Source organism: Macaca nemestrina, chromosome 3 (assembly GCF_043159975.1).
Source record: "Macaca nemestrina isolate mMacNem1 chromosome 3, mMacNem.hap1, whole genome shotgun sequence".
NCBI lineage: Eukaryota > Metazoa > Chordata > Mammalia > Primates > Cercopithecidae > Macaca > Macaca nemestrina.
The window spans coordinates 79,512,551-79,535,586 of record NC_092127.1 but is presented as its reverse complement, the minus strand read 5'-3'; the positions used below and the strand labels follow the sequence as shown (position 1 = coordinate 79,535,586).

The 23,036-nt window shown below is 40.7% G+C and overlaps 1 protein-coding gene across 3 annotated transcripts in view; it reads left to right on the top strand.

Annotated features, from left to right (window-relative positions):
• The window catches only part of LOC105486265 (mitochondrial calcium uniporter dominant negative subunit beta), a 112,955-nt gene that overhangs the window by 1,348 nt on the left and 88,571 nt on the right, over positions 1 to 23,036 (top strand). The gene's annotated exons all lie outside the window — the stretch shown is intronic.

Below are 23,036 nucleotides of genomic sequence, written 5' to 3'. Positions count from 1 at the left end.
AAATGTAAAATGGTAGACTTATAAAGTCATTGGGGAGAAGGGGTTTTTATACTTTTAAAGATTGTTACTTTTACTGTAAGTGTTGCATTTCATAGTCAAAGATATACCAAACATTAAAACAACCCAATACAAGGAACCTCTTTCACACACCATTTTAAACACAGATTATTATTATTATTTTTTTTTTGGACGGAGTCTTGCACTGTTACCCAGACTGGAGTATAGTTGCGTGATCTCGGCTAACTGCAACTTCCGCCTCCTGGGTTCAAGCGATTCTCCTATTTCAGCCTCCCCAGTAGCTAGGATTACAGGCGCTCGCCACCACACCCGGCTAATTTCTGTATTTTTAGTAGAGACCGGGTTTCACCATGTTGGCCAGACTGGCTGGTCTCGAACTCCTGACCTTGTGATCCGGCCCCATCGGCCCCCCCAAAGTGCGGGGATTACAGGCGTGAGCCACCGCGACCAGCCCCAAGTGTTTTCTGTTAAGTCCGTTTAATACGTTGAGTAGCATTTTTATGGATCCCGCGACTCGCTGCTCTTTCTCAAATTATCAACTCCAATCCCTTTTCTCCATATTTCCCATCTGATGCTATCTAGGGTGGTGCCATTGCATACCTCAGCAGGAATGTGGATACCCTTTTAAAAGAAAATGGTACCATCGGGCTTGTTAGACCTAATAACAGGGAAACGGTAGTTAGGAATCATCGTAAGAAGCCTTATGTTTGAATGTTTCTAACTTGCAAATTTTTGTTTTAAGCCAACTGTCCAGCTATAACGACAATTTTCAGAACCCGAGAAGTGGAAATGCTGCTGCTTTATATGCAGCTTTTAAATTTTACCATGAGGAAACCGATAGAAATATTCTGGCTCTTTAGGAGTTTAACTAGGACTACGAAACCATTTTCTGCTAATCAAATTACCTGGCTATCCGGACATTTTCCATTCTAAGGTTTCACTCTTTTGTGGTTTTCCCACTTGTTATGAAATGTCCTGTGGCTAAAGGCAAGTATTATTTCTATATATTTTTCCCATAAACATTCAGACCCCTAGAGCCTGTGAAGCAGCTAGAAAAACTCGTTTGTGACCTGACAGCTCATAAAATCTTAGCTTGCAAGGACTTGTCATAAGCAGTATTTCAGATAAGTGTTCCCAACTATAATTGGTCTTTCTGAAGTTTTTCACACTTCTATGAGTGTGCCTTATAAGAGCATTTAATAACTTTGAAAAATACACAATTCTCATCCTTCATATTGTATGTGAGCAATTGTCTGCTAGTGTTTTCTGGGTGAGGGGAAAAAAACAGTTTGTTGACATGGATATACAGAGTTGTTTTTTAAAGAACACATTTAGTCTGAAGTGTAGTAGAGCAAGAACATATTGTATTATCTTTGGGCAAGGCATGGCCTGGTGGCCATAATCGCGTTCCGGTGGCAGCATCTCTGCTTGTCAGCACTCTAGCTGAGTGGTTGTCAGGGCAATCCATGGCTCCTGCTGATGTTTCTGTGCACAAGGACTCAGCTTTGAGTAACTGTGGTGCTTGGTGAATTACATCTAAACAGAAAGCCCTTGCTTAAATGTGCCTTTCTTAATTCAGGTTTTCTGCTACTTAGATTGAGAAACTCCCTGATACGATTTCATGTCCCCAGTACAGCATTTGAGTCCCTTCATAAGCTATGTTTAAAAATTTTTTACATCAAGCACTTTGCAGAGCAGCTTAAGTATCGAGTGTGCTTTTTTTAACTTCTAGAAACAAAGCATATGGATGTTTAAATTCCACCACAAGATGTCAATTTAGAAATTGTTTTCATCTTTTTAATTTAATGAACATATCGTTCTTGTTTGACATGTTCCTACTATCTCTTGTATTTGCAGTTGGTGCATTGTATTCTATTCTATAAAACTAGCTTCAGAGCCCTCTCCTGAGGAGAGCAATTGGTTGTGTGTTGGCGATTGTATTTACACTATGGAAAAGACATTGATGCTTTTATCTCAAAGTAATGTTAGACCAGCTTGTCTATTAAATATTAAATATTACCACCTTTAGAGCACTTAAGTATTAGTGTTTGGTGTTTTTTTTTTTTTTTTTGCTTTTTTGTTATTATGATTAAATGATATTAGTGCTGTTTTACAGCAAATTATAAGCTAGGAAATAATTTGTGTCTTGGCAGAGAGATATTTGTTGAATGAGGTACCTGTGAAACTAAGGTAGCAAACCTCAAGCTAAATATTGATTAATCTAACTAACATCTGCTATGTAAACTAAATGTGTTTGGGTCATGGAATAGAAGTGAGCAACTAATTTGATTGGTGTTAGGCTAGCAATGCGACACGTGAATGCCTGCCAACCTGGCCCTACCACCACTTAGCTCTGTGAACTTAGCCGAAGTCATTCAGTATATTTGGGCCTATTTTGTCACCTTCCCAAAACAAAGAGATATGTCTAACTGATCTTAAAAGTCCTTTTCATCCCTAAAATTGCTATTTTGTTGTTTTACCAGGGGAATATAAATATACCATTGAACAAAGTATTGTCAATGTCAGAATAGTCTTAATGATTGAAAAATTATCTTTTATGATCTTTGGCAGTCAATAGAGTGGTAGTTTTACTTAGTGGTTGTAATAACTGTTTTTCCTTTCTTTTATTTTATTTATTTATTTATTTATTTTTTGAGAGGGAGTCTCGCTCTGTCGCCCAGGCTGGAGTGCAGTGGCGCAATCTCGGCTCACTGCAAGCTCTGCCTCCCGGGTTCACACCAGTCTCCTGCCTCAGCCTCCCGAGTAGCTGGGACTGCAGGCACCCGCCACCTCGCCTGGCTAATTTTTTGTATTTTTAGTAGATACAGGGTTTCACCGTGTTAGCCAAGACGGTCTCGATCTCCTGACCTCGTGATCCGCCCTCCTTAGCCTCCCAAAGTGCTGGGATTACAGATGTGAGCCACCGTGCCTGGCCACTGTTTTTCCTTTCAAAAGAAATTGAAACTTGGCTGGGCACAGTGGCTCACGCCTGTAATCCTAGCACTTTGGGTGGCCAAGGCAGGAGGATCACTTGAGCCCACAGGGTTGAGACCAGCCTGGGCAACATAGTGAGACCTTGTCTCTACAAAAAAAAAAAAAAAAAAAAAACGAACAAACAAACAAAAAACACAAAAAATTAGCCAGGCATGGTGGTGTGTACCTGCCTGTAGTCCCAGTTACTTTAGGAGGCTGAGGTGGAAGGATCGCTTGAACCCATGAGGTTGAGGCTGCAGTGAACTGTGTTACACCATTGCACTTCAGCCTGGGCAACAAGAGCATGACCCTGTCTCAAAAAAAAAAAAAAAAATTGGCCGGGCGCGGTGGCTCAAGCCTGTAATCCCAGCACTTTGGGAGGCCGAGACGGGCGGATCACTAGGTCAGGAGATCGAGACCATCCTGGCTAACACGGTGAAACCCCGTCTCTACTAAAAAATACAAAAAACTAGCCGGGCGAGGTGGCGGGCGCCTGTAGTCCCAGCTACTCAGGAGGCTGAGACAGGAGAATAGCCCGAACCCGGGAGGCGGAGCTTTCAGTGAGCTGAGATCCGGCCACTGCACTCCAGCCTGGGCGACAGAGCGAGACTCCGTCTCAAAAAAAAAAAAAAAAAAAAAAAAAAATTTATTTGATGGGGTTCGCATATCATAATGAATTAGAGTAAGTCTCTCTCTAATGCTTCATTCTGTTATCAGTGTTTTTATCTGTGAATCTTATTCAGGATTATCTTCAGAACCCTAAAACCATTATATAATAGACCTCTTAGGTTATCCTACAAGTTATCAACCATTAGGTAATAAGCAAAACAGCATTATCTCCGCCATGTTCTAGAAGAATCTTTTTTAATCCCATTTACTTTAACAGTATTAATTTTCCTTTTTTTTAAAAAAAATACCAGCTCTCTGTTCGCTGAGCTGTGTATTTAATTTGTAGCACAGGATCCTTCACCCAAATGTTTTCACTGAATTTTCCACATTGGCATATACCTTTTAAAAAAGAGGTTGATGAAACACGGTAGTCAGTTAAAAGGTACCCATTAAGAGGACCCATGGAAGAAATTGCTGTCTGGTCTTAGTATTAGAATAGTTGGGTTTCTCCAGAGCAGATGCAGGGTACATTATACAGGCAGTGAAGAGTATAGGCAGTGGTGTTGTTATGCAATGGCTGTCAGAACGCTGAGGATCAGATTTTTGACCCACCTCTAACAAATGTGAAAGACCTATACCATGCATGTTATGTATTTACAGTACTCATAGTTTCATCTTCTCTACCTTCATTTTCCTCTAGTCATCACCCATTTTTCCAGAAGCATCTTTGAACGGGAAAAAAGTAATGCATAAATAAGGTTTTAAATAAAAATCAACTCTTTAATATTTTAACAAATATATTCTAAGTAGTTCATTGTGGAAGTGTGGCAGACCAGTCTCTTTCTTGTTCACTTTGTCTTTTTGCTGTTTTGCCCATCGAAGGTGCTCAATACATACTAATTGTGTTGCATGGCGTTGCTGTAAGAATCTAATTTTGATGCTATAGTTCTCTCTTAAAGAAAGGTGGTAGTACTGAACTCACTCTCCTCACTTATGGAAATAGATTCCTCTTTTCTTCCTGCTGCCCTCACCTGCTCTGAATCTTCCTATTTCCTTGCTACCTCATCCCCACCTGAGTTTAAATATAGTTTGCATCAACTACCAAGCCCTATAAATCCATTTGCTCTGAGAGTTTCCTGTTTCATAAACTTCCAAATGGTATTGATTTTACGTAATTTTTACCTTAATTACAGGCTCACCACAAGTATTGCAGACCAGGTTTGTATTTTGGCAGCTCTTTAGGGAATAGATTTCAGTTCAGGATTCACAATATTGATGAGAAATGATCTATGAAATCTACATGATAAACAAGATCTATTGAAGATAATTTTTTTGAATAGATTTGAGGGCAAGAAATAGGGAACAGTGAAAGAGAGGCAAGATACGGGCCTAGACTTGAAATGCATATAGCCGGCCGGGCGCAGTGTCTCACGCCTGTAATCCCAGTACTTTGGGAGGCCAAGGTGGGCAGATCACGAGGTCAGGAGATCGAGACCGTCTTGGCCAACATGGTGAAACCAAACCCGGTCTCTACTAAAATACAAAAAATTAACCAGCCCCCATGGTGGCACGTGCCTGTAATCCCAGCTACTTGGGAGGCGGAGGCAGGGGAATCTCTTGAACCCGAGAGGCGGAGGTTGCAGCGAGCTGAGATTGCACCACTGCACTCTAGCCTGGCGACAGAGCAAGACTCTGTATCAAAAAAAAAAAAAAAAGAAAATGCATATAGCCTGTAAGCAGAAATAAGAAATGACATAAAACATTGACCCTCATATCAAGAAACTGACAGGTTCGCAAAGCTTTGTTGTGGTAAACTTTAGAGAGGAAAATCTTGAAGGCTGGCAAGGGTCACCCCACAAATATGAGTTCTTCCTGAGGATCTTACAATATTTACTAGATTGAATAGATGATTAGGTCTGGTTTTTTCCTTTACTTTTATTTTTTTTAGGAAGTGCTGTGGGCCAGGCGTGGTGGCTCACGCCTGTAATCCCAGCATTTTGGGAGGCCGAGGCAGGTGGATCACCAGGTCAGCAGTTCAAGACCAGTCTGACCAATATGGTGAAACCCCATCTCTACTAAAAAATACAAAAAATTAGTTGGGTGCGGTGGCAGGCACCTGTAATCCGAGCTACTCGGGAGGCTGAGGCAGGAGAATTGGTTGAAGAGTAGATGGCTTTTTTGAGACACAAGGCAGAGGTTGCAGTGAGCCAATATGGTCCCATTGCACTGCTGCCTGGGCGACAGAGCGAGACTCTGTCTCGAAAAAAAAAAAAAATACTGTAGACACAGGTGGTATTATATTCAACTGCATATATAACTGTTTATAATGAATGCATTGCCCAAATCACATTTCTGGAACCTAAAGATGAATTTGCTTATTTTCAACCTCTTGGGCATAACAGTAAATAATGAATGCCCTGTTCCTGTACTGAGGAAGAAAGAAGGCATTATTCTTTTTGAAGAGTCCTTCTTGTTTTTTCTCTGACTCTGCGTGGTACTGTATGTATTCCTGTGGGGCTCTCTCCTTTGTTAGACATTTTGTTTGTTTTTGGAGATCAAGACTGTCTTGGCCAACATGGTGAAACCAAACCCGGTCTCTACTAAAATACAAAAAATTAGCCGGCCTTGGTGGTGGGATTATAGGCACAGTAGTGCCTCTCTCTCCCTTTACCCCTCTTCTTCACCCTCCTGACATCTACTCTTTTTTCAAGGCTGAGTTTCAGTAGCCAACCCCCACCTCCCCACTGACCCCTCTTCAGTTTTCATGAGGTCTCTTCAGATCTCTGAAGGCAGATTCAATTATACTTCGTTTTTCAGCACCACAATACTTACACAACTTACATCGTTTGACCACACATTATAGTTAGTTGTGCTTGTATGACTTTCCCACCTGGACTCTCAGCAATCTGTGGTCAGAACTGTTTCTTCTCCATCTGTGATCACCTCTGCCCTGGCACAGTAGGTACATAACGAATGAATGGGTAGATGACAAAAAGCAAAATAGTATATAAAGTTCCTTAATGATGTGTTCTGTTCAGGTTTTATCTTCACAATTTCCACTTCTCCACTTAATCTAGAGGGAAAACCTGAAGCATTCTTGTCTACTTTTGTGATATGAGCTTTGAATAATTGAAGATTTTTTAACAGCTAACAAAAAGAACCTTTATACATATTATATTTTCTATTAAAAGTTAACAGTAGTCTTTTTTTTTTTTTGGAGATGGAGTCTGGCTCTGTCTCCCAGACTGGAGTGCAGTGGCGAGATCTCGGCTCACTGCAAGCTCCACCTCCCGGATTCACGCCATTGTCCTGCCTCAGCCTCCCGAGTAGCTGGGACTACAGGTGCCTGCCACCATGCCCGGCGAATTTTTTGTATTTTTAGTAGAGATGGGGTTTCACCGTGTTAGCCAGGATGGTGTTGATCTCCTGACCTTGTGATCCACCTGCCTCGGCCTCCCAAAGTGCTGGGATTACAGGCCTGAGCCACTGCACCCAGCTGTGAACAGTAGTCTCAAATCATATTTTGATTAATTGTTTTATTTCAGATATACTTTCATATCAGGATTTTTAAAGGGCATAATTAACAAAATTTAACAAAACGTAAATTCTTGAAGGACTGACTGGCATATAAGTATTTTCTTGGCTATCTTTTTTTTTTGTTTTTTTTTTGTTTTTTGTTTTTTTTTTTTTTTTGAGACGGAGTCTCGCTCTGTCGCCCGGGCTGGAGTGCAGTGGTGCGATCTTGGCTTACTGCAAACTCTGCTTCCTGGGTTCAAGTGATTCTCCTGCGTCAGCCTCCCAAGTAGCTGGGATTACAGGTGCCCGCCACCACGCCCGGCTAATTTTTGTATTTTTAGTAGAGATGGGGTTTCCCCATGTTGGCCAGGCTGGTCTCGAACCCTTGACCTCAGGTGATTCGTCTGCCTCAGCCTCCCAAAGTGCTGGGATTACAGATGTGAGCCACCGCTCCCGGCCAGGTCTCTGTGTTACAGCAGCTCTGCCTGTGCCTTATCTTGTTCAGTGGCTGATCAGCCAACCAAAAGTTTCTAAATAGATTGAGACATTGTGAGATGAATGCTGTTGGAGGCTGTCAGGAAGCAATACTACAGAAGCTCCAAGAATGCTTATCCATGGTCAAACCTGAAATAGAAGAGGAGATGTAATGCATGTTATAGACCATAACATTTTGTCTCATGCTCTCTTGGCCTGCCACTCACCCATACTATTTCTGGTTAAAAATCCAGCTTTGACATCACTGCTTCCATAAATAGAGCCTTTCCTGATTACCTAGATGAAAATCATCTTTCCTTCTTCTATCTCCACATAGTGTTTATTCTTTTTACTGCTCATTTGGTACTTCTGTACTCCCTTGTATTAGGGCTTTTTGTGTATTGAGCTTACCAGCGTGCCTGCATGCCCCCATGTACCTTCTCTTTCTCTGTACATTGTAATCTCGAAGATCAAGTGCTGTATCTTTTATATCTTTGGGCATGTGTATCTTCGTATTTCTTATTCTGCTAAAACAGGTACTTGTCCTAGTGTTAAACTAATGAGGTATAAGGAGATAGCTGTCATTGTCTTTATGAGAAATGATGATGGTCTCCATCAGAGGTTGGTAAACTTTTCCGATAAAGGTCCAAATAGTAAACATTTTCACTGTTGGTGGCCTTTGGCCTCTGTCCGAACTACTCAGCTTTGACATTGTAGTGCAAAAGCAGCTATAAATAGTACATAAATGAATAAGCATAGTTTTGTTCCAATAAACTTTATTTTCAGAAATAGACAAGATTTGGCCCATAGGCTGTAGTTTTGGCCAGCCTCTGGTCTATAGACCCAATATCAAGATTTTGGAAGTACTAATACAGATGTTATGCTAGAGAACTAATTTAGATGTAGCAATCCCATATATGTGTAGTGGGATGAGATAAGTGAGTACGTTAATAAGGACCAATCATGAAGTCGTGATTATTGTACATGGACCTGGAATAACAGGAGTGGATACAATGGAAAAACAGGAGGAATGTAAAGATACGTAGAGATTTCAGCAGTTTTCTGTGTTAGCCTTATACCTAACCATGAGGCCACAATGCCTGGCAAGTATGAGAGAAGGAAGAGAATGGAAATGCTAGGACTAAGATGTGGAACGAATTCCTGTCTGAAGCCAAGGGAAGAATCAGAGTCAATAGTGAGTTGCATTTCCTATGGGAGAAGTGACATGATGGGTGAAAAAGAAAAGGCTTGGGTAAGGAACATTCAAGGCAGTGCATTGGCACAGGTGTTTATTCCAATAGGTTTATTTCTCTTTGGAATCATTAAACCATGGGTATCTTTCATCTAGCCCAATATTAGAACTCAGTATGTGTATGTTTTTCCTTCTTTTTCCTTCCCCAAACCATTTTTTAAGAAACAAATTTTGTATATCTTTCTTATTCAGAGTAAGCTATGCCGCTGAAACAAAGGACCCAATGATTAAAATTTATTTATTTATTTATTTATTTGAGACCAAGTCTCACTCTGTCACCCAGGCTGGAGTGCAGTGGTGCAATCTTGGCTCACTGCAACCTCTGCCTCCCAGGTTCAAGCAAATTTCCTGTCTCAACTTCCTGAGTAGCTGGGACTCCAGGCACATGCCACCCCGCCCAGCTAATTTTTGTATTTTTAGTAGAGACGGAGTTTCACCACATTGGTCGCCCTGGTCTCCAACTCCTGACCTCAGGTGATCCACCTGCCTTGGCCTCCCAAAATGCAGGGATTGCAGGCATGAGCCACCGCGCCCAGCTATTGTTAAAGCCAGTTTTTTCCCTCTTAGGAAATGGTTCTGCAATGAACTCTACAGGTCAAACAGTAGCTCTGCTCCACACAGTCATTCAGGAACAGCTGACCTGTTCCTTGTCATCTTCTACATGTGACTTCCAAAAGCAAAAGTGCACAGAGGATGTTTGAGTCTTGCAAGATGTTATGGCCTAGGCCTGGAGTGTTACATATCTTGTGTTTGTGTTCCATTGAACATTTTATTGAATATGTCACATGGCCACATTTAGCTTCAAGAAGGCTGAGATATGTAGTCCTGGCCAGGAACCACATTCTAGCTAAAACTTCATTACTGTGGGAAAAGGAAGAATGTATTCCAGCAGATGTTTAGTTATATCTGCCACAGTCCCCTTGTCCAGAAACAGGGTAGTTTTGTTTTGGGGGCCACTGAATTTCCAAGACACTATTGAGCCTCACTTATGAGTGTTCCTCAGCAATAGATATTTACGAGGAAACTTTATTTCTCTCTGAAAAACGTAAAAAGTAATTTGAGCTAGAACAGGAACATCTGACACCTTATTGGGTTCATTATAAGCTGCCCTCCAGGCTGTACCATAATAGAAAAGGATATAGTCTTGTACACTTACACACTAAGGAAGAGAGAGAAATACATTATAATGGTTAAATTAGAATTTGAGGCCAGAACTGAAGTTTATGCAATGACATCTGATAAGGAAGAAAATAAATATAGCTGAGAAAAGATGCTGACGATATGGTTTTAGGGAGGACTTACTTTAGAGGAATTCTGATGACTGATAGCTAAATGAACACTAATAAAAGTTATTAAAAGTATTATGCATATCTAGTATGTTTTAGTAGCATTTTATAGACGAGCTTGTTATAAATATGTTCTAAAAACAGGAAATCTTAGATATTTAGGATAGTTGAAAGATGTTAACTAGCTGTATCTTAGAATAAAATGTGTCTTAGTATGTAATATAACTGAGACTAATTCACGCTAGTTCAGGGTATATTTAGAAAGAGATTTATTAGCATGACATCCTATAATGAAGTCATGTTATTTACTTAATCACGTCACTTATATACATGGTTTTTTAATTTGTCAGATTTGGATGTCACTATTGATCAGTTTCAAATGCATAACTTTGAGATATTAGAAATGTTTAATGGCTTTTCATACTACTGCAATATAATTATTGTTTTATAGAATGAAATGGCTAGATTGCCATAGCTATATATATATTTCTTGAACTAGTCACTCTGTGTATTGTCTGTGGAACATTAGTAAGGCTTCAATTAATGAGTTGTCCGAAGTTATTTATACATATTTATAATATGTACATATATGTAGTATTGGAAGTATTTAATATTATTACTGATATAAACATTATGAACTGTACCTGTGCCCAGCAGTGTCGAAACATAAAATATCATTGTAGGTCCTGTGGAATTCTTTTTCTGGAGTCTTATTATTCTCATCCCACACTGCACCAGACTAATCTGGGCTTAGTAAGCACATATTAACCATTGCTTTAAGAGTATTAGCAACAGGCTGGGCACGGTGGTTCACGCCTGTAATCCCAGCATCTTGGGAGGCCGAGGCAGGCAGATCACAAGGTCAGGAGATCGAGACCATCCTGACCAACACTGTGAAACCCCATCTCTACTAAAAATACAAAAAAATTAGCTGGCCGTGGTGGCAGGCACCTGTAGTCCCCGCTACTCGGGAGGCTGAGTCAGGAAAATGGTGTGAACCCGGGAGGCGGAGCTTGCAGTGAGCGGAGATCATGCCACCACACTCCAGCCTGGGTAGCACAGCACGACTCTGTCTCAAAAAAAAAAAAAAAGAGTAATAGGAACAAAACTTATTTAGCAATGCTAAGAAAAGGTTGTTTCTCTTAATGGGGGCGAAAAGTATGTATAGGATGAGTGAGTCCTGGCTTGGTAGTTCTGTACACGGGATCTGGGAGTTTCCGTTGATCCACTCATGAATGATGGATTCTAGAAGCTAGTATGGCTCCTAACTAATTGAAGAGAAGTGTAGCATCTGATTACAGCAAGAAACAGTTCCATTTCATTATATTGGGATTGTCACATTGATTGTCAGACTGCATCAAGGGCATTGTGTTTTGTTACTGGGGCAGTACTTTACAAAGAACACTGATAAAGCTGGAGAGGGAGATGCATTCAGAAGATGATTAAGATATTGAGAGTTCTTTTAGGAGATGATTAAAAGGGCTGAATTTTTTCTTTTTTTTTCTTTTCTTTTTTTTTTGAGACAGAGTTTCGCTCTGTTGCTCAGGTTGGATTGCAGTCGCGCAATCTCAGCTCACTGCAACCTCCACCTCCCAGGTTCAAGTGATTCTCCTGCCTCAGCCTCCCAAGAAGCTGGGATTACAGGCACACCACCACCATGCCCGGCTAATTTTTGTGCTTTTAGTACAATCAGAGTTTTACCATGTTGGCCAAACTGGTGTTGAACTCCTGGCTCTGCCTCCCAAAATGCTGGGATTACAGGTATGAGCCACTGTGCCCGACTGGGGCTGCATATTTTTAATCTAGTGAAAAGGAAGCTAAGGAAAAGCAAAGATACTTGTATTCAAATATCTGAGATGGTATCATGTGAAAGAAGGTGTCATTCTGTGTTGCTTCTGAGCAAGGAAATTACTCCCAAGATAGAGCAGAATAGGTAGGCAGAGTTCAGCTCAGTTCAAGAAAATTTTTGTATCCATTCTGGCTGTTCCCTAATAGACTGCTTCTTGAAGTATAGGACTCCCATGTTTCTAAAAGAACTCAGGCAGAAGCTAAAGAAGCACTGGAAAAACTACCAACACAGCTAGAGCCTGGTGCTGGAGAAGCCATCTATATCTATGCAATAGGAGCCTGCGAAGTGAACACACCCGAACCAGGAAGCAAAATCTTTACCTCTGTCAGTGTCGCTCTAGTGTCCTCTAGTTTCCTCTTCAGTGCCAGTCAGCAAAGGAAAAATATTTAAAGGTCCCAGATCTGTTTTCACAGAGCAGTCAAAAAGGGAGAATTTGAGGACATATGCAAGACGTTAATAACCATCATATGAGGAATGAGGCAGCAGTTGTTGTGCAGTGCTTGAAGGTGGCAGCTGCACTCATGAGCACTGCCACGCTGGTCAGGCCAAGGAGGGATGGGAGACAGACCCAGACTGGTCAAGCACTGATAACAAAGTGCTCATTTTAAATACAGTGTTAGTGCCTAGAATAGAAATCAGGGAAGCAGCACTTGTTCCAGGGTCAGAGAATCCAACCCAAAGATGGATTGGGTAAGACAGAGAGATCCAAAAAAAGTATGAGACTTATAATTGCAGGAGAAGTTAGACTGAGTAGAAAGGAAGATGGGTAGATTATTGAGAAGCCAAAAAGTTTGCTTGAGTAGGGGCATTTGAGACTCATGGCTGCCCCAGGTCAGAATGGAAGCTGAGGTGATCTTGATCTCTAAGCTCCCTTTTATCTCTGATGTTCTCTGAGGTCCCTTGGGTACCCAGATTTGATATCCATCACAGTGTCAGAAACCACTGAGGTTTGGAGATTGATAAACTCAGATGCCTTGCTAAAATTAGCCTACCGCTGTTCATCCCTTGTTCTGCCTGCTCCTTACCATCTGCCTTCCCTGCCAAGGAAAAGCTTTGGCTTATTTATAGTGTACTAGTTAGTGAGAGTAATTTTGTTTTAGCTTTTTATTGATATATTATTAATCTTTCTGTAAAAGGTCGTTGGGGGTTAGATTGTTTGTTGTGAGGATTTGCCTGAAAGCAACACAAGTGTACTACTCATAACTGTTGTTCATTTGAGCTTAAGCTTGGCTGCTGTACTGACAGGTTATAGTCCATCTTGGCATATGAAATTCACTTTATAACGAATCCAGCCAGATTCATTTAATTAGATTATTCAATTTAGTGGAATTGTGCTGCCATTTAATTAGTGGAGTCTGAATTTGTGCCAGTGACTAAGCATTGTAATCAACAGTTGTTATGCCTGCAATTATGTGAAAAAGATACCAAAGTCTAACCTCTCTTGGAGAGAAAATATACTACCTTAATGTATCTTTCACACTAAATTAGGATGAAATATCTCAATATTTATAGTTATCCCATTTATGTAAGGCATTAGAAAAAGGTCATTTCATAAGTATAGCAGTGACCATTAAAATTATTGATATAATAGTTATGTATAATATAATAGTTAGCATAGTAATGTTCTTGGTTTTGAATGTTTTAGAACAGCTTTGTAGTCTGTGCTAGTCATACTACTGTGCTAGTCACACTACTTTCCTGGGAACCTTTTCACTCTTATCTACCTGGTTTAGTCTAATTGGCCATCTTAGTCCAATCTGACCTTCATTCAACTGACCACCTGACCCAGAAATTTAGAATTAAGTCGAGGATTCTTTTTCTTTTTTTTTTTTTCCGAGACGGAGTCTCGCTGTGTCGCCCAGGCTGGAGTGCAGTGGCCGGATCTCAGCTCACTGCAAGCTCTGCCTCCCGGGTTTTTACGCCATTCTTCTGCCTCAGCCTCCCGAGTAGCCGGGACTACAGGCACCCGCCACCTCGCCCGGCTAGTTTTTTGTATTTTTTAGTAGAGACGGGGTTTCACCGTGTTAGCCAGGATGGTCTCGAACTCCTGACCTCGTGATCCGCCCGTCTCGGCCTCCCAAAGTGCTGGGATTACAGGCTTGAGCCACCGCGCCCGGCCAAGTCGAGGATTCTTACCTCTGCTGGCTGCTCTTTTGAATAGTGGAGTTGTACTTTGGTACCTTTGGTGTTGACGATTTTCTACCATGTGGACCAAGAAGCAGTAACAATTGATTTTATAGTAATAAGCAGAATGATGCTGACAGGCAGACAGGAGGAGACAAAATGTGGATCAAGAGGACTTCCCAACCTCAATATAACACTCCAGTTCCTGATCCTGAGTCCATTCCTGAGGCTTAACTAAATCCTTCTGTGTAGCCTCCATAAGAGATATTCCTAAGTCCTCAGAGTAAATTTCCATTTTTACTTATGGTAAGTCAAGTAGGTATTTGTTTCCTTCATCCAAATAGCAAATATATATGAAGTGATCATTCAAACTTATCAGAAAAACATTAAGAAATGGGTAAAAGACATGAGTGGTTTTCAGAACAGGGAACAAAAATGTAAATAAACCTGAAAAGTGGTCAGCCTCACTGATAGTCAAAAAATGCAAAAACAATAGTAGAAAAAGATAACATTTGCTTTTTTTTTTTTTTGGCCTGTCAAATTGCCAAAGAGAAACAAAAAACTCAAAGCGTAAAGCATGGCATGATACGGGAACTCTTTTGGGTTGCTAGTGAGAGTGTAAAGTGATTGTATAATTCGTGGTCCAACAGGAAACAGATGGCCTACTGAGATTAGGATAATTAGAGGGAAGTTTATACACAAAGGATTATTCACAGAGATGTGGGCACAAGGGAACCACTAGGGATGGTATACTAACCTTGGACTAGTATTGATGGGGGCGACAAGATGAAGGGGTTGTGGACCACAACCCTGTGTCAAGGGCCAAGCCAGACACTCAGAAATTCTTTATTTTCTTTCTTGTTTTTTTTGATATGGAGTCTCACTTTGTCATCCAGGCTGGAGTGCAGTGGGGCGATCTCGGCTCACTGCAACCTCTGCCTCCCAGGTTCAAGTGATCCTCCCGCCTCAGCCTCCTGAGTAGCTGGGATTACAATCATGTGCCACCACACCCAGCTAATTTTTGTACTTTTAGTAGAGCCAGGGTTTCACCACGTAGGCCAGGCTGGTCTGGAACTTCTGACCTCAAGTGATCTGCCTGCCTCAGCCTCCCAAAGTGCTGGGGTTACAGGCATGAGCCACCACACCCAGCCAGAAATTATTTCTTTATGGTTCCCTTAATCATGAACTTTGTAATATTCATTAAAACTGAAATGGAAAAATCCTCAGTCCAGGTTAAAACTTCAGGTGCTTTATTCAATCATTTTTAATGACAGAGCTAATTTTTTCAAAGTCAATCCTGTGTAGTTTTTAATACCAGCAGCTTTTGAAGTCAGCACTCCTTTTGTTTCATTAATAATATTTGTAAAACAAGGCTGGGCACAGTGGCTCATGCTTGTAATCCCAGCACTTTGGGAGGCCGAGGCGGGCAGATCACAAAGTCAGGAGATCGAGACCATCCTGGCTAATGCGGTGAAACGCCATCTCTACTAAAAATGCAAAAAATTAGCTGGGCATGGTGGTGGGCGCCTGTAGTCCCAGCTACTTGGGAGGCTGAGGCAGGAGAATGGCGTGAACCAGGAGGCGGAGCTTGGAGTGAACCGAGATCGCACCACTGCACTCCAGCCTGGGTGACAGAACGAGACTATGTCTCAAAAAATAGTAATAATAATAATATTATATGGAAAACAATAGTTAATGCTGAGCATGTGCCACACGATATCATGAGCTTTGTCTCACTCAATCCCCCTCACTTCTGGGAGTCCTAGGAAATAGGTACTGATATTACCCTGTATTTACTGATCGGCTGATAAAGCAACTAAGGCTCAGACCCAGCCTGTCCCCTGACTTAATTGAAGAAGAGTTTTGAATATTGCTAAAACTTGATCGTTTCATAGCCTAAAATGGGTACTTGAATTCTTTAAGAGCTATGAGATTAAATATTAAAAGGGACCACAAAAATGACCTAGCCACATCAGTTTTATGTGGAAAACTTCTATTAATTAAAAGAGAGTTTAATTCTTTGCATAGTCAGATGTCAAGTATGACTTCAAATAATCCAAGAATATTGGGCAAGGAACTTCAAAAGACAGTTTGGCTCAGTATCATATCTGTAGCAAAATGAGAGTTTAGTACATAGCTATCTCTTTTGTTGCTTAAAACCAATCTCTCCTCCCTCCACACACACAAAATCCAGTATCTTAAATTTTAAAGTTATTCTCCTAAGTGCTCATAAACCAATATATAGGAATATAGTTTGTGACATCTCAATGGTTGGTTGATGTATGAAAATTTGATAACTCATTAAAAATAACTTCTTACGAAGTATTTTCTGTACATACAATCTCATAGAATTTCTACATGGCCTTGACATACATCTTACATAGATGGGAAAATTGAGGCCCAGAAAGATTAAATAAATGTTTCACACAGTAGGTAGTGGAGCCAGGACTTAAGTCCAAGTCTTCATAATGAATCTCATACTTTTTTTTTTTTTTTTTTTTTTGAGACAGGGATTTATTCTGTTACCCAGGCTGGAGTCGAGAGATACTATCATGGCTTACTTAACTTACTGCAGCCTCAACCTCCTGGGCTCAAGCAGTCCTCCTGCCTCAGCCTCCCAGATAGCTGGGACTACATGTGTGCACTACCATGCCTGGCCAATTTTTTTTTTTTAAATATTTTATAGAGACAAGGTCTCACTGTGTTCCCAGGCTGGTCTTGAACTCCTGGCGCAAGCGCTCCTCCTGCCTCAGCCTCCCAAAGAATCTCATGCTTTCAAAAAACGACATTGCCCTATTTTTCTCCTCTCTCTCTTTTGAAGCACAGAAATAGACATGGGCAAACTGAAGATAAACCCTATGAAGGAAATCCCCTTAATTCCTGGATGATAAAAATGAACAAGTCACAAGAAAAATCAGCTTGAAGTTTGAAAGTACCAGGACTTTTATGTCTTACTTTCCTTCTGTTTGCATAACCATATCCTGTTCACTGGAGTTCTGGCTCCAGTATTCCTTCACACTTGCTTCCACTGCCTTGGTTGTCAGTGACACACTATACAGAGCATTGGTTTTTCCCATGATTTGTTACTTCTGTTAGACTAGACATTCTCTGAGGTCAGGGACCATGTGTGATACTTCTGTTTTCTACTTTAAAATGTATGGTTGTGGATTTGAAACTCAAAGTGTATGGGTTGATTTCTTTTTCCTCCATAGCATATTTTAGTTGTTGAGACTCTGATTAAAACCTCACTTTTTTTTTTTTTAGACGGAGTCTCGCTCTGTCGCCAGGCTGGAGTGCAGTGGCACAATCTTGGCTCACTGTTGTATCCTCCCCTTCCCAGGTTCAAGTGATTTTCCTGCTTCAGCCTCCTAAGTAGCTGAGACTACAGGCGCCAGCCACCACGCCCAGCTAATTTTTGTGTTTTTAGTAGAGACAGGGTTTCACCATGTTGGCCAGGATGATCTCGATCTCTTCACCTTGTGATCCACCCATCTCGGCCTCCCAAAGTGTAAACCTCACACTTAAAGCAAAGCAGGACCACCACGTAGCATTAGGCAGGTTTTGCACTTAATCTAGGGTGCTACATGTAAGACATGGCATTTGCATTGTGGATAGGTAAATTTATTATGCTTTTCTGGCAAATGATCATGAATGTATCGAGGAAAGGAAGCCAACTTTTAAATTCACTCAAAGACACCTAAGGATCAGTGCAAAAATCCTGACCACTGCCACATAGAAAAGAGCTGTATGTTATTGCCAACTTTAAATTTATCCAGAGAATGAGTCAGAATAAAAATGAGATTTAAAGTCTGACTGACAATAGCAGTTATATTAAAGAAGAAATAATGAACCAAATCCCCCAAAATGAACATGAAACATTTATTTATTTATTTTTATTATACTTTAAGTTCTAGGGCACATGTGCACAATGTGCAGGTTTGTTACATAGGTATACATGTGCCATGTTGGTTTGCTATCCCTCCCCCTCCCCCCACCCCATGACAGGCCCCAAAGTGTGGTGTTCCCCTCTCTGTGTTCAAGTGTTCTCATTGTTCATTTCCCACCTATGAGTGAGAACATGTGGTGTTTGGTTTTCTGTCCTTGTGATAGTTTGCTCAGCATGATGATTTCCAGCTGCATCCATGTCCCTGCAAAGGACATGAACTCATCCTTTTTTATGGCGGCATAGTATTCCATGGTGTATATGTGCCACATTTTCTTAATCCAGTCTATCATTGATGGACATTTGGGTTAGTTCCAAGTCTTTGCTATTGTGAATAGTGCCACAGTAAACATACGTGTGCATGTGTCTTTACAGTAGCATGATTTATAATCCTTTGGGTATATACCCAGTAATGGGATTGCTGGGTCAAATGGTATTTCTAGTTCTAGATCCTTGAGGAATCGCCACGCTGTCTTCCACAATGGCTGAACTAATTTATACCCCCACCAACAGTGTAAAAGCGTTCCTGTTTCTCCACATCCTCTCCAGCATCTGTTGTTTCCTGACTTTTTAATTATTGCCATTCTAACCGGTGTGAGATGGTATCTCATTGTGGTTTTGATTTGCGTTTCTCTGATGACCACTGATGATGAGCATTTTTTCATGTGTCTGTTGGCTGCATAAATGTCTTCTTTTGAGAAGTGTCTGTTCATATTCTTCCCTATTTTTTGATGGGGTTGTTTTTTTCTTGTACATTTGTTTAAGTTCTTTGTAGATTCTGGATATTAGCCCTTTGTCAGATGGGTAAATTGTGAGAATTTTCTCCCATTCTGTAGGTCGCCTGTTCACTCTGATGGTAGTTTCTTTTGCTGTGCAGAAGCTCTTGAGTTTAATTAGATCCCATTTCTCTATTTTGGCTTTTGTTGTCATCCCTTTTGGTGTTTTAGTCATGAAGTCCTTGCCCATGCCTGTGTCGTGAATCGTATTGCCTAGGTTTTCTTCTAGGGTTTTAATGGGTTTAGGTCTGACATTTAAGTCTTCAATTCATCTTGAATTAATTTTTATATAAGGTGTAAGAAAGGGATCCAGTTTCAGCTTTCTACATATGGCTAACTAGTTTTCCCAGCACCATTTATTAAATAGGGAATCCTTTCCCCATTTTTTGTTTTTGTCAGGTTTGTCAAAGATCAGATGGTTGTAGATGTGTGGTGTTATTTCTGAGGCCTCTGTTCTGTTCCATTGGTGTGTATATCTGTTTTGGTACCAATACCATGCTGTTTTAGTTACTGTAGCCTTGTAGTATAGTTTGAAGTCAGGTAGCATGATGCCTTCAGCTTTGTTATTTTGGCTTACGGTTGTCTTGGCAATGTGGACTCTTTTGTGGTTCCATATGAACTTCAAAGTAGTTTTTTCCAATTCTGTGAAGCAAGTCATTAGTAGCTTGATGGGGATGGCATTGAATCTATAAATTACCTTGGGTGGTATGGCCATTTTCATGATATTGATTCTTTCTATCCATAAGCATGGAATGTTCTTCCATTTGTTTGTGTCCTCTTTTATTTTGTTGAGCAGTGGTTTGTAGTTCTCCTTGAAGAGGTCCTTCACATCCCTTCTAAGTTGGATTCCTAGGTATTTGATTCTCTTAGTAGCAATTGTGAATGGAAGTTCACTCATGATTTGGCTGTTTGTCTATTATTGGTGTATAGGAATGCTTGTGATTTTTGCACATTGATTTTGTATCCTGAGAGTTTGCTGAAGTTGCTTATCAGCTTAGGAGATTTTGGGCTGAGATGATGGGGTTTTCTAAATATACAGTCGTCTCATCTGCAAACAGGAACAATGTGACTTCCTCTTTTCCTAATTGAATACCCTTTATTTCTTTCTCTTGCCTGATGGCCCTGGCCAGAACTTCCAACACTATGTTGAATAGGAGTGGTGAGAGAGGGCATCCCTGTCTTGTGCCAATTTTCAAAGGGAACGCTTCCAGTTTTTACCCATTCAGTATGATACTGGCTGTGGGTTTGTCATAAATAGCTCTTATTATTTTGAGGTATGTTCCATTAATACCTAGTTTATTGAAAGTTTTTAGCATGAAGGGCTGTTGAATTTTATTGAAGGCCTTCTCTGCATCTGTTGAGGATAATCATGTGGTTTTTGTGGTTGGTTCTGTTTATGTGATGGATTAAGTTTATTGATTTGCGTGTATTGAACCAGCCTTGCATCCCAGGGATGAAGCCGACTTGATCATTGTGAATAAGCTTTTAGATGTGCTGCTGGATTTGGTTTGCCAGTATTTTATTGAGGACTTTTGCGTCGATGTTCATCAGGGATATTGGTCTAAAATTCTCTTTTTTTGTTGTGTCTCTGCCAGGTTTTGGTATCAGGATGATGCTGGCTTCATACAATGAGTTAGGGAGGATTCCTTCTTTTTCTATTGATTGGAATCATTTCAGAAGGAATGGTACCAGCTCTTCTTTGTACCTCTGGTAGAATTCAGCTGTGAATCCATCTGGTCCTGGACTTTGGTTGGTAGGCTATTAATTATTGCCTCAGTTTCAGAGCCTGTTATTGGTCTATTCAGAGATTCAACTGATTCCTGGTTTAGTCTTGGGAGGGTGTATGTGTCCAGCAATTTATGCATATCTTCTAGATTTTCTAGTTTATTTGCATAGAGGTGTTTATAGTATTCTCTGATGGTAGTTTGTATTTCTGTGGGATCAGTGGTGATATCCCCTTTATCATTTTTTATTGCGTCTACTTGATTCTTTTCTTCTTTTTTAGTCTTGCTAGCAGTCTATCAATTTTGTTGATCTTTTCAAAAAACTAGCCCCTGGATTCATTGATTTCTTTTGAAGGGTTTTTTGTGCCTCTGTCTCCTTCAGTTCTGCTCTGATCTTAGTTATTTCTTGCCTTCTGGGAGCTTTTGAATTTGTTTGCTCTTGCTTCTCTAGTTCTTTTAATTGTGATGTTAGGGTGTCAATTTTAGATCTTTCCTGCTTTCTCTTGTGGGCATTTAGTGCTATAAATTTCCCTCCACACACTGCTTTAAATGTGTCCCAGAGATTCTGGTACGTTGTGTCTTGGTTCTCATTGGTTTCAAAGAACATCTTTATTTCTGCCTTCATTTCAGTATTTACCCAGTAGTCATTCAGGAGCAGGTTGTTCAGTTTCCATGTGGTTGTGCAGTTTTGAATGAGTTTCTTAATCCTGAGTTCTAATTTGTTTGCACTGTGGTCTGAGAAACAGTTTGTTGTGATTTCTGTTCTTTTACATTTGCTGAGGAGTGCTTTACTTCCAACTGTGGTCAATGTTGGAATAAGCGTGATGTGGTGCTGAGAAGAATGTATATTCTGTTGATTTGGGGTGGAGTTCTGTAGATGTCTATTAGGTCTGCTTGGTCCAGAACTGAGTTCAAGTCCTGGATATCCTTGTTAATCTTCTGGCTTCTTGATCTAATATTGGCAGTGGGGTATTAAAGTCTCCCACTTTTATTGTGTGGGAGTCTTAAGTCTCTTTGTAGGTCTGTAAGAACTTGCTTTACAGATCTGGGTGCTCCTGTATTGGGTGCATATATATTTAGGATAGTTAGCTCTTCTTGTTCAATTGATTCCTTTACCATTATGTAATGGCCTTCTTTGTCTCTTTTGATCTTTTGTTGGTTTAAAGTCTGTTTTATCAGAGACTAGGATTGCAATCCCTGCTTTTTTCCTGCTTTCCATTTGCTTGGTAGATCTCCTTCCATCCCTTTTATTTTGAGCCTATGTGTGTCTCTGCACATGAGATGGGTCTCCTGAATACAGCACACTGATGGGTCTTGAGTCTTTATCCAGTTTGCCAGTCTGTGTCTTTTAATTGGGGCATTTAGCCTACTTACATTTAAGGTTAATATTGTTATGTGTGAATTTGATCCTGTCATTATGATGTTAGCTGGTTTTTTTACCCATTAGTTGATGCAGTTTCTTCCTAGCATTGAAGATCTTTACAATTTGGCATGTTTTTGCAGTAGCTGGTACTGGTTGTTTCTTTCCATGTTTAGTGCTTCCTTCAGGAGCTCTTTTAAGGCAGGCATGGTAGTGACAGAATCTCTCAGCATTTGCTTGTGTGTAAAGGATTTTATTTCTCCTTCACTTATGAAGCTTAGTTTGGCTGGATATGAAATTCTGGGTTGAAAATTCTTTTTTTTTTTTTTTTTTTTTTTTTTTTTGAGACGGAGTCTCGCTCTGCCGCCCAGGCTGGAGTGCAGTGGCCGGATCTCAGCTCACTGCAAGCTCCGCCTCCCGGGTTCACGCCATTCTCCTGCCTCAGCCTCCCGAGTAGCTGGGACTACAGGCGCCCGCCACCTCGCCCGGCTAGTTTTCTGTATTTTTTAGTAGAGATGGGGTTTCACCGTGTCGGCCAGGATGGTCTCGATCTCCTGACCTCGTGATCCGCCCGTCTCGGCCTCCCAAAGTGCTGGGATTACAGGCTTGAGCCACCGCGCCTGGCCAGAAAATTCTTTTCTTTAAGAATGTTGAATATTGGCCCCCACTCTCTTCTGGGTTGTAGAGTTTCTGCTGAGAGATCCACTGTTAGTCTGATGGGCTTCCCTTTGTGGGAAGTTGCTTATCAGCTTAGGAGATTTTGGGCTTAGCTGGCCTTAGCATTTTTTCCTTCATTTCAAGCTTGGTGAATCTGACAATTATGTGTCTTGGGGTTGCTCTTCTCGAGGAGTATCTTTGGGGTATTCTCTGTATTTCCTGAATTTGAATATTGGCCTGCCTTGCTAGGTTGGGGAAGTTCTCCTGGATAATATCCTGAAGAGTGTTTTCCACCTTGGTTCCATTCTCCCCGTCACTTTCAGGTACACCAATCAAATGTAGGTTTGGTCTTTTCCCATAGTCCCATATTTCTTGGAGGCTTTGTTCATTTCTTTTTACCCTTTTTTCTCTATACTTCTTTTCTCACTTTATTTCATTAATTTGATCTTCCATCACTGATACCCTTTCTTCCACT